Below are 15,154 nucleotides of genomic sequence, written 5' to 3' on the forward strand. Positions count from 1 at the left end.
CTGGGCAGGGGGACAAACCAAAAGACATTGCTCCTTTAAGAAAAGTTTGCCCTGGTGTCTGATGAGTGAACTTGGCCTGAGGCCAGCTGCCCCCTCCCCGTGCTCCAGCCAGCCAGCCGGGTGCACCCAGCCATGGCCAAAGGGGAGAGGGGCTTCACTGCAGCCCTAGCCCCAGGTGCAGCTGAGCAGCCGCCTTCCCAGCCCGGACCCTGCCTGTGCCCAGACTCCTCCCATGGGGGCTCTGGGAGCTCCCACCCCTACGGTTCTGACCCAGGTCCTGGGGCTCTGCATCCATTGCCCCATGTGTGGGGGGGGACAAGAGGGGCCAACACACCACCAGTGCTTCTAGCCGCATCCTCCCCGTGGGCTCTTCTCCATGGCCGGCTCTCGTGCCTGGGAAAGTAACGCTTGCTCCCCTCAAAGCCGTCTCCTCCTCCCCTGCCCAGAGCAAGCTTGGCTGAGGGGCTTTTCCTCCCCGAGGGGAAGTTTATCCCTTCCCGCGCCGACCAGCATCTGCATCAGGAAAGATTGATTTCCTTCCCCTGGATCCATCCACCCCCCATCTCCTCTTCCCTGGGAGCTGCATTCACTCCCCTGTATCAGCTTCAAGTCAGGAGACACGGCCCTGCTTCACCTTGGGATGCCTGAGCTCGTCTTCCTTCGGGGTGCTGGGCTACTGCAGCCCGGGGGAGGAAGCAACCCCTCCCCCCTGCCTTTGGCCATGATCCCACCGGGGCTCCCCACCCACAACGTTGAAGAGTGGGTGAGGGAGTCAGCGAGTGAGCTTCAAAGTGGGGGTGGGCTGCAGCCTGGGGGATTGGGAGGAGCTGGAGTAACACAGCAGCCATACAGCAGGATGAATAAATGGGCCATTTCTATGCTGGGCTGCTGAATTAAATTTCTCTCTCTGGCTCAGGGTGGGCAGTTCCTGGGCTGGCCACAGTGGGTGGGGCTTGGGGGAAGACAGAACTGCTTTGAGTGCGTGGGTGGGAGCGGGCACTAAACAGGCACCAGGAGGTGGGGAGCAGAAAGAGAGAGATGGGAAATGGGACCCGGGTAGAGAGCAAGAACTGGGAAACATCAGGAAGGGGAGATACCAGTTATATAGACACTTTCAATGAGGACACTGGAAGTGTATAAATATGCTGAAAATAGCCTCCCCTCAAAACTGGCAGAGCCCCCCTCCAGCACAAGAATGCTCGCCCCTACGGCAGGAAGGAGTGCAAAGGAGCGAGCGGTAGGTAGGAGGCATTTAGGGCAGGGGGTCGGTAAGGAGGCGGCATTCAGGAGAGTCTAGGGAGATGGGGCAGGAAGAAGTACAGTGGGGGCGGGGCTTTGGAGAAGGGGCGGGGCCAGGATGGGGCACCCACCGGCAAAACCAAAAATCAGCACCTGTGCAAACTGAAGCCTTGAACAAAGGACTGAATGACCCATCCAAGCTGTGGCTGTGTTCCAAACAGACTTTCAAGCTGGCAACTTACCAATACTGCTAAGAAGCTGATATATAGATTTCTGAATGTATCTGACTGCTTTCCCATTTAACAACTTTCTTTCTGTTTCTGGTTCCTTTCTCTTTCTTATCTGAACTTTTAGTTTAGATGCTAAAGTATTGCCTGGCATCATGGTATTTTTGGTAAGATCCAAACCCATACTGACTTGGTAATGTGGCTGACCCTTTGGGGTCAAAAGAACATTTTGTTTATGTGCGCAGAGTTTTTAAATAACTTCTCACTGTACCGGACCTAGGTGCTGATTGGGAGTTAGAGAAGTGCAATGCAATAAAGGGGGCCGCGTGATTTCTTTTTTCAGCTTCTCAATAACCCGTGTGGGTGATCAGAAGCACAGTTTGTGACTGGTCAGTGAGTTTAACTTCAGTGTTAACCACCAGTTTGGGGAGCATCTGCCCTCCCTTTTTCAACCTGCCCTGACCCAGGCACACCAGGTCACACTAAGCACTGAAGAAAAATTAATAGAATGTTTTTTATGACCAAGTCTTCAGAAATCCACTGAACTCCTTTTGTTTTCTTTTATCTGAGCAGGGTTTCCAGTTTCCCAACCTGATGTGATCTCCCAGCTGGAACAAGGGGAAGAGCCATGGGTCCCAGACCTCCAGGGTTCAGAGGAAAGAGAGATCCTGAGAGCTCCCTGCACAGGTGAGGAAACATTAAAGCAACTCAGAATCTGTAAGTGCCTGAAGGAAACATCTGGGATGCCCTACAATGCCCTTGGAAGGTCTCTCAGTTCAATATTGTCCCTAGCAGGGGTCGTATCCTTAGGGTAAACATAGCTCATGGCTTCCTGTAGACCCTAGCAGACACCAGGCAGTAGCTTCCTCCCTTCCCCCGTGAATTTGGATGGGATGTGGAGGCTGAATTGATCCCCTCCTCTCTCCTGTTTGGGGGAAGAGTTTGGGGGAGTTCAGTTCTTGATTTTTATTTGACCTCCCTTCCGCACTTGTTTTGGTTTGGCCTTCCCCTTTCCATCCCTGTTTGAGGTTTCTGTCTCTATCACAGCAGGTGACGCAATGGTATGTGAGAAAAAGGAGCATAATTCTCAGCAGGAAAATGTTGAGCAAGTGGCTAAACACAGAGAATTATCGCAAAGATCAAAAAGAAATGTGTCAAAGAGTCATGAGCAGGGAAAATCATGCGAGACTCAGCACACACCAGAAAGAGAGCAAGGAAACCAGCCAGGAGAGAAAATGGGTAAATTTATTTCCTGTCGGGGAACTCAGAAGGGCATCAATGAAACCACAACACAGCAGGAAATCCTCATGGGAAAGAGGGAAAATACATGCAGTGAGTGTGGGAAAAACTTCACTCGAAGATCAACCCTTTCTGTTCATCAGAGAATCCACACAGGGGAGCGGCCCTATAAATGCCATGAGTGTGGAAAATGCTTCACTGTAAGATCAGCACTTTCTGATCATCAGAGAATTCACACAGGAGAGAGGCCCTATGAATGCAGTGAGTGTGGGAAGAACTTCACTCGCAGCTCAAACCTTATTGCCCATCAAAGAATCCACACAGGGGAGCGGCCCTATAAATGCTGTGAGTGTGGGAAAACCTTCTATTGCCACTCAAAGCTTATTGCCCATCAAAGAATCCACACAGAGGAGTGGCCCTATAAATGCAGTGAGTGTGGGAAATACTTCACTGAGAGCTCAGCCCTTTCTGCACATCAGAGAATCCACATGGGGAAGACGCCCTTTGAATGCCATGAGTGTGGGAAAATCTTCAGTCGCAGCTCGCACCTTATTAGACATCAGACAGTCCACACAGGGGAGAGGCCCTATGAATGCAGTGAGTGTGGGAAAACTTTCAGTTTCAGCTCACATCTTATTAGGCATCAGATAGTCCACACAGCGGAGAGCCCCTATGAATGCAGTGAGTGTGGGAAAACCTTCAATCGCAGCTTGCACCTTATTAGGCATCAGAGATTCCACACAGGGGAGAGCCCCTTTGAATGCAGTGAGTGTGGGAAAACCTTCAGTTGCAGCTGGAACCTTATTAGGCATCAGAAAATCCACACAAGTGAGAGAACCTATGAAAGCAGTGAGTATGGGAAACCTTAGGGCCCAAAGAAATTTTGTCCAACTCCACTTCCTAGTTCAGTGTGTCTCATTACCGTTCCAGAGGATACCAGGGTTAGATTGAGAACAATCATCCTTCACCGTTTGGATGCAAAGAGAGAGTGCTTCATAGGACAGTCCTTCCCTGTGGATCCCAAACTGGCTGCCTGAGTGGGTAACAAGGACTTTCAGGCTGTAGAAATGATGGTAACCAATGAGGCAACAAATGTGTCAAGCTCCAATTTCAGACTTCTGGATACTCACATGCTGAGTCCTGATTCTAAGGTTTTGTGTCTGATGCTCTGGCTACACAATAAAGCTGATGTTGGTGCAGCTGTAGCACTGCTATTACAGATGCTCTCCACCAATGGGAGAAATCTCTTCCCTAGGACTTTTAGTCCAGCCCCCACAAGTGGTGGTGGCTATGTTAGCAGGCAAAGCTCTCCTGCTGATGTAGTGTTATTTCACAGGGGAGGAGGGTTTTGTAACTACATTTCTCACCAGTGTGTATTTTTCATACCTCTGAGAAATATAGTTACACCAATAAATGTCTTTAGTGTAGACTAGACCTTAGTTTTCTCTTGTTTTATGTATTTACATCACTTCTCTTTGAAAGATTAAAAAGTGTGACAAGAGAGTTATTTTTCCCCATGATGCAAACATTTCTATATAAGAAACCCTTTCCACCAACACACATGGCAAAAGAGCCAGAGATATATGAACTCACATGTAGTGTAAGGAGTTCTGGTAGAAAACCTCCCTCCAAAGGCTGAGATGGGAGAATGTGTGTGAGAAAGAGTATATGAGAATATTGGCCCAGTATAGATTTAAATTTTTTGTATTTCAGATAAACTTTGAAGGTAAGCAAAATACGTTCTATTTCTATTAAAAGGAAAACTACTCGAGGAGACAAGTTGTATAACTTTTTACCCACTTAGCCTGTAAGGGTCACTGAGTTCCCCACGTCTCTAATTTGCAAAGGAAAGGCCTGACATCTGTCATAGGATGTGTCTAACAGGTAGGAAAGCTGCAATCGTCAACCATCAATATAAAGGAAAAGGCTGGACTCCACTGCCTTTCATGTCTAAAAGCCGGCTAGAGGCTGATCTACAATGAAAAGCTATGTTGACATAGCCACATCTCTCAGGGGTGTGAAAAATCTACTCCACAGAGAAGTAGTTAATGTGAGCCCCAGTGTAGACAGGCTTGGGTTGGGTTGTCAGAAGAATACTTCCAGTGTTTGAAGTGTAGACATAGCCTTAGGGCTGGTCTACAGTATGTGGTTATTTTGGAATTAGCCGAGTTAATTCAAAATAAAACTGATTCCGTCTATATGCCCAAATCTTTTTTTTTTTTTTTTAATTTAAAGGGCTCTTTAATCCGGTTTCTGTACTCCACCTCAGCAAGTGGAGTAGTGCTAAAATCGAGATTGCAGTTCCGAATTAGAGGTACTGTGGACACAATTTGACATTATTGGCATCCGGGAGCTATCCCAGAATGCTTCCTTGTGACCACTCTGGACAACACTCTCAACTCCGATGTACTTGCCAGGTAGGCAGTAAAAGCCCTGGGAACTTTTGAATTTCATTTCTTGTTTGGCCACTGTGGTGAGCTCATCAGCACAGGTGACCATTAGGACAATCCACCATCACAGGCGACCATGCAGAGTCCATCATCATGAGAGCCCACGCAGTCCTCGATTCACAGATGAGCTCCAGCATGGTCTGAACGGGAGGTACTGGATCTCATCGCATGTTGGGGAGACTAATCTCTTATGGGAGAACTACGTTCCAAAAAAAGAAACACAAATACACCTCTACCCTGATATAACGCTGACCTCGGGAGCCAAAAAATCTTACTGTGTTATTGGTGAAACCGTGTTATATTGAACTTGCTTTGATCCACCGGAGTGCGCAGCCCCCCCCCACCCCCGTTATATCTGAATTCATGTTATATTGGGTTGCATTATATTGGGTAGAGGTATATGTACGCTAAATTCTCCAGGGTCATGAGGGAAAGAGGCTACTCCAGGGACACAGAGCAGTGTCATGTAAAAATCAAGGAGCTCAAGCAAGCGTATCAAAAAGCCAGGGAGGCGAATGGGCTCTCTGGGTCACAGCCCCATACATGCTGCTTCTACCGTGAACTGCATGCAATTATGGGGGGTGATGCCACTACTACCTCACCACTGTCCATGGACGCGTGCAAGTTGGGAGTGTTGTACTCAAAGTACTATACAGGATCTTTTCAGGGGGATTAAGGCAAAACGCCACATTTATTAGTAATACAGGTATCAATTAATACTCTATGATATGCATATGAGATATCTCATAGTCATGCATTCACACACACACACAGACACAAACACACTCCGTCTTGCTGTTGTTACCAACTAGTTGCTCCCCTTAACTGCACTGGCCAGGTGAGTTAGATGGGGAGGGATGGAGCCGGGCTTCTGCCGATCCGGATCGATGCTCCGATGGTGACAAGACGAGACCCGGGGTCCTTCTGCAAGACACCTCACATTTATAGCAGCTTCCCTCTTATGCAAATCTAGACCAGATTCAAAATCTGGATCTGTGTCCGTTGGTCTTTGTGCTGCTTTTCTCTGGGTGTTGTCCCAATGCTGCTCAAAAGAGGGTGTTTTCTAAAGAAGGTGCTTGCTTCTAATCCCTGAGGCTGTCAATATGTCTGTGCTTCTTTGTTGGGCCCACTTGATAAGCTGTATTGTCCTTTGCTGTGGCTCCCATTCCCTCTGCAACTGTTGTAGCTGTCTGGAGGTGGGTGTCTTCCAAGCCTCACTCATTCACACCTCATTCAGTCAATAGGGCAATTGATTACAGAGTGGGGGAAGATCTTATTCTACTTCTAGCAAAAAGGCACATGTTTCTTTTACTTTAACTATACTATGCTTAGGAGCTATAACATTTGATACAAAGTTTTCTACCAATTTTCTATATAGGGATCTAATACAAAGTTGTATGAAAACAGAGAGGCACAATGCCAAGTCATATGAAATACAAAATAACATCATGCAAGATGCAATGTCATAAAGATACTTAATACAAAATAACACAATGCAACGTCATAAAGATTTATAGAGATCGTTAATACAGAGATTTCTCTACAGGAGTTGCAGGGAGAATGACTTTTTGGAGGATGAAGAGGAGAAGGAGGAGGACAGTGCACAAGCGACAAGTGGGGAATCCGTTTTCCCCCATCAAGGTTCCCTCCCCACTCTGAACTTTAGGGTACAGATGTGGGGACCTGAATGAAAGACCCCCTAAGTTTATTTACCAGCTTAGGTTAACAGTAAGGTGCCACCACCAAGTGTATTCCAAATCTTAGGGGAGAGCCACTTGGAACTCTGCCTTTCCCCAAATATCTCCCAAGTCCCTAACCCGTCCTTTCCTGGACAGCCTTGAGACTAATCCCCCCCCAAGTCCCTACACCCCTTTTCCTGGGTAGGCTTGAGAGTCTACCCTCACCAATTAGTCCTGGCAAACCTGGTGGCTGAACTTGGTGACTTTGTCCTCACCCATAACTATTTCACATTTGGGGACAATGTATACCTTCATGTCAGCGGCACTGCTATGGGTACTCGCATGGCCCCACAGTATGCCAACATTTTTATGGGTGACTTAGAACAACGCGTCCTCAGCTCTTGTCCCGTAATGCCCCATCTCTACTTGCTCTGCACTGATGACATCTTCATCATCTGGACCCATGGAAGAGAAGCCCTTGAGGAATTCCACCAGGATTTCAACAATTTCCATCCCACCATCAACCTCAGCCTGGACCAATCCACACAAGAGCAGTATCAACAGGAAAGGGAGGAGGGAAGCTGAGAGACTCTATGCGCTGCAGCTTGCTGTGAATGGAGAGCTGGCTGCTAGAAGGGGGTGGCAGCGTGAATGGGGAACAAGTGTGCCCAAGGAGTAGAAAGCTTTGGCTCAGATAGCACCCTCAGAAGACTTCCCCAGACTGGTTTAGGGATGCCGGTGTGACCTCTCTTGGCAGCCCCCAAAGAAGGAACTGGGTGGACTAAATGGACAGTGCCCCTCTCTATCTGAAGCCTAGCAAGGGAGGTACGTGAATCCCACCAGAAGTTAAAATGGTAAGTAAGGGAGGGGAGGCTCTACTAGAGGGCCTGGGCAGCTTCAGATACAGTACAGGAGGATTTCCACTTCTGAGCCATGAAAATAGAAATTGACTTTTTCCTTTCCAGATTTATCTAATATTCAGAAAGAGAATCTAGCACCTGCCTTCCAGATTTGAACACCCTCACAATTCAGGAGTGCTCAAGCTCAATTTGGGCAACTGTTATTTCATTTCTCCCAAATCAAATATGCTGATCCACTGTCATTTGCTGTAGAAAAAGTAGGATACAATTGAGCAACAAATGCTGGGGTCTTCCCAGTGCTAACTAGGGCTGGAATTGCTATTTTCAACAGCCATTACCATTTTTTTTGTTTTGTTTGTTTAAAAGGAAGACAGTGATATTGCACTGGCAAATTCCCCATAGAAACAAAGAATGGAATAAAAGAATAATAAAGGCACCTCAACTTTTCCTCATTTAGGTAGGACAGTCTTATAAGATGGATCCAAACATCTTCCAAACATACAAGCTGAAAATTGTTCCACTTTACTGCAGTTCTGTAACCATGCGGGAACCAGTCCTGCCTGTGTTCTGTGCACATCCAAAATCCCTGCTGAATACAGAAGTGCCCTGCTTTTGTGACCATCCCACCTGATATGTTCAGCCCTTGTGAGCGAAGCAGGTTCACATTTAGTAATTGGATGGGAAGTCTCTCAGAAAGCATTAGGTGCTATAGGAGGTGTTGCTTATTCACTAGGTAATGTGAGACCTTCCTGTTACACTAGTAAACCAGTGCCGCACAGAATGCATTTTGCTCCTGGAGTCTAGAATGGGGTCTTTGCTTCTATACACAGCCCATTAAAGACAATGAAAAGACTCCCACTCACTTCAACAGGCTTTGGCCAGAACTGGTTATACACAGGGTAACTCCTCTGTCTGCACAGGGTCCTGGTCCCACAGCGGAGGGGCTTGTGAGCTTGTTGCAGAGCTGCTGCTCAGGGATGGGAACCTCCTGGCATCCCAGCCTCCAAAATCATTCAGGCTGGACTTTCTGCACGACTAGGTGCTGGCTGAGGGGGGCGTGGGAATTGGTGGCCTCTGCTGCAGGTGATGGGCATCTCAGGTACTTAAAGCCATGGCCTAGAGGAGGGAAGTGCCTAACTCCAGAGTCTGCAGCTGCCTAGGGCCAGGGCTGAGGATTTAGAGTCCCTAGTGCTGCCGTTGCAAGGTTCAAGCATGCTCAGCCCTGGCATTGCCACCCCTCCTGCGGCTGGTAGCTGCAGCTGGCTAAGGCTGGCCTCTGGTATTTGGCCCCATGGCTGTAGCCAGAGAAGCTACAAGTGGCTCTGTGACTACTGGGGCCATTAAGCTAGAGCAGCTAAAGACACTGGAGTTCACCTCAAGGAACAGAGGTCACCAGTAGGACAGGAATGTCAAGGGGAGCAGGGAAAGAGGGAGCAGGTCAGGCTTGCAGAGGGAGCTTCCAGCTGGGTGGGAGCATGTCCAGAGTAGAAAGGAAACATCCATGGGGAGAGGTGGTGGTGACCAGGTAGCAGACTAGTATGTAGACGGGAGCAGAGGGAGAGAGGCTGGTGACTTCAGATTCCCAAGGGCTAAGTCCTGACTTTGGGGAAATGGTGTTTGCAGGTGGCTGGCTCACATGGGAGGATGGGGGCTGAGGGAGGGATCTGTCAGAACTGATCAGGTGTCTGCTGGCTGTGGAACTCTGAGCTGAGACTAGGACCACATGCAGTGACTGGTGACATAGGGGGTACTGGAGACATGGCTAGAGAGGGTCTAAATGAGGAAGGAGATACATCTGGGAAGTTTCCTTGGTCACTGTGAAAGTTCTACTCACTGTGGACACTGGTAAACCCATGTGGGTGTACAGCTCAATGAGAAAACCCGGGGGCTGAGGGAGCCGTGTATGGCAATGCATATAGTCATGTAGGGGTGTGTGATCAAAATGAAAAATGTCTCTGAGGTTCAGTACTGGCTATACTATGGCACCAATGGCACTGCCCCACCAGGTCCACACTCGGAGCCCACAGTGACTACATAGGGGCCCATAAATATGTTTAGCGCCAGGGCTCACAAAAGGTTAATCCAGCCCTGACTGCCCGAGCACTATTTCAGCCCCACATTTTTGGGTGGACCTGCCACAGTGGGAGCTGCCGAGCACTCCTCCGCAACACACACACATACACACCACCCCCCTCCTGGTGTTGGGAGGGGAACAGGAGAAAGGACAAAAGAAGCAAGAGAAGAAGAGAAAGGAGGAAGGGAGGGATGGATGGAGGAAAAGGTGAAACAAAAAGGACAAACCCTAATGTCCCCAGTGATTCTAGGGGACAAAATTCCAGGTGCAGAATAAAATTCAGCCTCCTTAAGCTCATGTTTTCCATGCCTAGAATTCAACTGTCACCTGATGGATCAGACTGAACAGGTTTCAAACCTTGAGGAGGCTCTTACCTTCTAAACAGGGATGTCTGTTTTCTAGTAAAATCACTAAAAGGGAAGGAGAAAACTTGAAAGAGGTTCCTCCTGGCGCTCACGTCCGTGAACCCGAATACTCTCTCAGTCCTCAAAGAGAGACCTGGAGAAGGAGACTTGCTGAAGCAAAGCCACAGGGGTCTCTGAGGTTTCCCTGGCCCCTCGCCCCTGTCCTGCCTGGCTGATGTCAGCATCTCTCTGTGAGGTCACCACCTCCCCACCACCTTTGACCAATAGTCTGAGGTCCTGCAAAAGGCCTTTGTGATGTCACTGCCACACCCCTCCGTCGCTGTGCTAATGTCCTGCCCCTGGCCAGGCACTTTGGAGGTTTGAGCTACTCCCTGTGGATCACCTCACTCAAGGAGCGTTCGTTCTAGGCAGCAAGCCGGCTAGACAGTAAAACATCAGATGCTGCTCCCAATGCTACACTCAGTTTTTCAGAAATTAGTCGACTTTATGGCCAGAAGAGACCATTAGAGCATCTAATCTGACCCCCTGCATATCACAGGCCTCCTGTATGACACAATAGCTACTTTTGGGACAAACACATTCCAGAAAGGCATCTAGTCTTCATTAAATGACATCAGGAGATGGAGAATCCACCACTTTCCTTGGTAGCTTGTTCCTGTGGTGAATCATCCTCGCTGTTGAATATTTGTGCCTTAGTTGTAATATGAATTTGTCTCTTTTCACCTTCCAGCCATTGGGTCTTGTTAGGCCTTTCTCTGCTAGATTAAAGAGCCCTTTCATACCCAATATTTTCTCTCCATTAAGGCACTTCAGCACTTCAATGAAGTCACCTTTCAATCTTCTTTTGATAAGCTAAACAGGTTGAGCTCTTTCAATAGCTCCCTAGAAGGCATTTTTCTCCAGCCCTCAGAACATTTGGCGGCTCTTTGCTGCCCCAGCTCCAATTTCACAACATCTTTTTCAAATGAGGACACCAGAACTGGAGGCTATTCCAGTATCAGTCTCACTGATGCTGTGTCACCTCCTGTGACGTTATTGACATAATCTGTAACTGTATAGATCACCGTTGGGACCACTGTTCTATATTTGCAGCCAATATGGTAGAAAGGTTGTCGTGTAAGGGGTCTATGGAGAGGTTCTGATTGGCTGATTAAAATGATGCTATCTCTAGATGTGCATCTTTTTTGTAGTTGATGTTATGAATATTGGCTCTATGCTGCCCGTATTTCAAACTTGTGCTCTGCTTCCGGGGAACACCCCAGCCAGACAAGTTGGTGTCAGTTCTGCCTGCTTGATGGCTCATTAAGGACCATGAGTTATACAACTGACCCACTGAGAGAAGGCAGATACTCCTTGTGACTCAGCAAGGTATGCAGGGACCTGCCTATGGACAGAACGTTAAGGTTTTTTTTCTATGCCATGTGCTGGATAGAGTGTCCTTAGGACAAAGAAAACAAAGACCACATGGCAAGAGACTATACAAGGCTGATGCCTCATCTCCATCTTGTCTTCAATCCTGCTTCATACCTCTGGAGGGACTTTGCTACAAACTGAAGCTCTCTACAAAGGACTGAATGACCCATCCCAGCTGTGGCTGTACTCCAGAGACTTAATTTGAACCTGCAGTTTATTCCATCACTGCTTCAAGCCTGAACCAAGAACTTTGCCATTACTGAATGTGAAGGGTTCAAATCCATGTGCATTTTATATAACAACCTGGTCTATGGATTGTGTCAGCTCTTTTCCAAACCCAAAGTCCAGAGTACGGTCAAGGGACTGGAGGCCTAAAAATCGTGATCAGCTAAGAGAAAGCTGGGATAAACAGACAGCCTTGCCTAGTAAGATATGCCTGGTCAGCAAATTGCCAGGTGTTGGAGCTAAGAACTAAAGAATTGTGTCTTATTCAGAGTTGCAGATTGAACAAAGAATCCCTGTTCCTATTGTGTTAGGGCTTGGCTACACTTACAAATTTGCAGCGCTGCAGCAGGGTGTGAAAACACACCCTCTGCAGCGCTGCAAATTGCGGCGCTACAAAGCGCCAGTGTAGTCAAAGCCCCAGCGCTGTCCGTTATTCCCCACAGGGAGGTGGAGTACGGACAGCGCTGGGAGAGTTTTCTCCCAGCGCTGGCACTTTGACTACACTTAGTGCTTCAAAGCGCTGCCGCGGCAGCGCTTTGAAATGCAAGTGTAGCCAAAGCCTCAGTCTCCTCTGTAGGGAGACGTTTTTCCCACAGATCCAACCTCGAGTTTATGAGAAGTTGTCACATGTCAGTATAAGATATGGCATCCTTCCACCTCCCTTCCCAGGGACCAATGCCTGCCTTAAGACACACAGAAAACAATCTTTATTGCCATATACTTTCACTGGTTCTTTGCTTTAACCCCTAGGAATGTACCTGTTGGACAATCAAAGGAGTTGCTCCATTCCTATGGACCCCAAATCAGAATTCAACATATATATTTTATACTACTAATATTTTATCAAAGTATTCTTTAAATGTTAACTTGCTAACTTAAGATCATGGGTGGAGACATTATGTAACCTGTTAACCATTGGCTACTGTGCTATCTTGTCTTGCTGCAAAACCTAAGCTAGGGTGAGGAACTGCCTATCCCGTCACTTTCCCCCGCCGATAGAAAACCTATATATTCTATTGTAATCAATTGACTGACAGTGCCTCTGAGCCTAATAAGCCAGGTGACACTCCACCAGTGCTGTGTGCAATAAACTCCTCTGCTTGACCTCTACACGGTGTGTGATTTACGTCCTTCAGAGAACAAAGAACGAGGTGGAAGCCAGGTGACCAGGTTGCCAGGGAAACAGAACAAAGGGACAAACAGAAGAGGGACAAAAGGGCCTGGCTGAGTTGGGCTGTTGGAAGCAAGGAGTCTGCTGGTTTGGGGACTCCAGGGGAGAGCCCAGGCTCTGAGTTCTGGGTCTCATGAAGATGGACGTTGCTGAATCTTCCTGCTTCCTGTGCTAACACAGAACTTTCCCAGGCTGGATTCCAGACCACTAATAAACCTTCTGTTTTACAACGCTGGCTGAGAGTCACTGGTGATTGTGGAAGTTGGGGGTGCAGGACTCCTTTGCGGGGTGGGGGGGTGTAAGGCTTTCCCAGGTGTCCTGCTAAGGTGACTCACTACAGAAAGCTCCTGGCATGGAACAGGGGGGCTGAAAGGTCCAAGGTCAGTCCCAGGACGTGCGGAAGGCAAGGAGGTTTCCCCCAGTGACAGCGTCCCCTGGGCGGTGTCACACTGATGAGGACTCTGCCTGGGTTTGGTTCAGTGCTGTTCCAGAGCACTGAGCCTGTGTCAGGCCCCAGCATGTGACCTGCAGGCTCCACTCTGGCAAAGCTCCCTGTCCCGGGGCTTTGGCATCACTAGCCCCTGCTTAGTGACTAGGGGTCAGTTTAGGGGAGTGATTCCCAAAATGTGGGGCATGCCTCCTAGGGGGGCACCACTCAGCCCCACTCTGCCCCAGCTCTTCGCCCACCCCACCCTCAGCCTGAGCCCCCAGCCCAGCCGCGACCCCCTTACCTGTGTCTGCACCCCTCTCCCCAGCAAGCCACAGCCCCACTCCCAGCCCTGGTTCTCGACCGCGGCTTCTGGGGGGCCTTAGCCATGGCTAAGAGGGCACAGTGTGAAAAGTTTGGGGACCACTGGTTTAGGGTGACATCCTCAATTGCTTCTATGCAGTCCAATAAAAGCTATTCGTCACCAACCCCCCCCCCATCAGGACGGACTAGGTATGTTCTGCTGCCCTTCACTCATGCAGGAAGGATAATAACATTTCATTCCACTCAATCCTAAAGTGATTTGTAACCCGCCACCAGCCAAAACTGGTCATTTTGGGAAAGTGGCCCCATCATGCTGCATATCTAGGCAGACTAGATGTGTCTATGCAAACACCGTCTGTTCCTGAAGTCTTTCTCCAGCTCCTCACTAGATGTGAGTGGGGAGCTCATTCAGCCCCTGCCTCCGCTTAGTATGTAAAAACTCCATGTTGTCCCTATCTCTGCTGGCCTTAGATTTCTCCTCCTGTCCCTTTTCTAGCAGCTCACATGAGGTAGCTGAGTGGTTAAGAAGATGGGCTGCTAATCCATTGTGCTCTGCACGCATGGGTTCAAATTGCATCCTCATTGTCTTCATTTAGTTTTCACCTCTCCTTTATAGACAACCATCTCCCCCTTTGGTACAATGACAGATCAACCAATGTTGCTTCTTGCAAACAAAAACCTTCTCAGAAACTCAGACCCCCCTTGCTTTAAATTAAATGTCTAAATCTCAGATTTCTAAAAAAAAATTTCTCTAGTGCTGTATTTCTTAGTTTTTATCTCAAAAGGTAACATCCTCATCCTCTCCCCCAAACACCCTGGGACCTGCCCAAATTATTAAAATACCCCCATCCTGAGCAAGGCCACAACCGTGAATCAGAGCTAGTGTCTAGGCCAAGGTGTTCTGAAGGAGGCAACTCCAACATTTTCTCCCTGCTTCCCTTAGCAAGGTCTGACTGAGAAAACAAAATTCCCCAAACTGAAAATTTTCTGCTGAAACACCCATACTAGTCTGTTTGGGGACTTTGATTTGAATGTATTATTATTATTCTCTTCTCATTTATCTCAGTTCAGTGTTTGTCCTCCAGATGTGTTTACAGGTATTGAGTTGTGGGGGAGAGAGGCTAATTCATAATGTCTCTACCCCCATTTCATAGTTTCTTCCAACTTGCTAGGAAGCTCCTTTGCTACGATGTGACTCAAGCAGTGTCCATTGTCTCTGTGCTATCTCGGAGAAGCCTGCATTGTACACGGTTCCTGGGCTAGTCCTCGGGAGTGTGGATCCCTTCAATGGGCCAGCAGCGAGTCTGGCTCCTCCCTTGTCACACCTGAAAGGCTGGTGGGGGGCATTTCCCAACCTCATAACATATCTCAGTAACACACACAGAGCAAAACTTCATAACTTCCCAACCAATGTGAGCACACACAATCCAACATGATATTAATGTTCAACAGATCAAGACT

General features: G+C 48.2%; 1 long non-coding RNA gene across 1 annotated transcript; it reads left to right on the forward strand.

Moving 5' to 3' along the window:
- The first annotated feature begins 2,655 nt into the window (after positions 1-2,655).
- LOC123358875 lies at positions 2,656-6,849 on the forward strand. The gene is made up of 3 exons (XR_006575782.1): positions 2,656-2,705; positions 4,941-5,122; positions 6,702-6,849. It is a non-coding gene; the product is annotated as an uncharacterized LOC123358875 (long non-coding RNA).
- Positions 6,850-15,154: the final 8,305 nt, after the last annotated feature.

The sequence above is a fragment of the Mauremys mutica genome, unplaced genomic scaffold, assembly GCF_020497125.1.
Source record: "Mauremys mutica isolate MM-2020 ecotype Southern unplaced genomic scaffold, ASM2049712v1 Super-Scaffold_100099, whole genome shotgun sequence".
Lineage (NCBI taxonomy): Eukaryota > Metazoa > Chordata > Testudines > Geoemydidae > Mauremys > Mauremys mutica.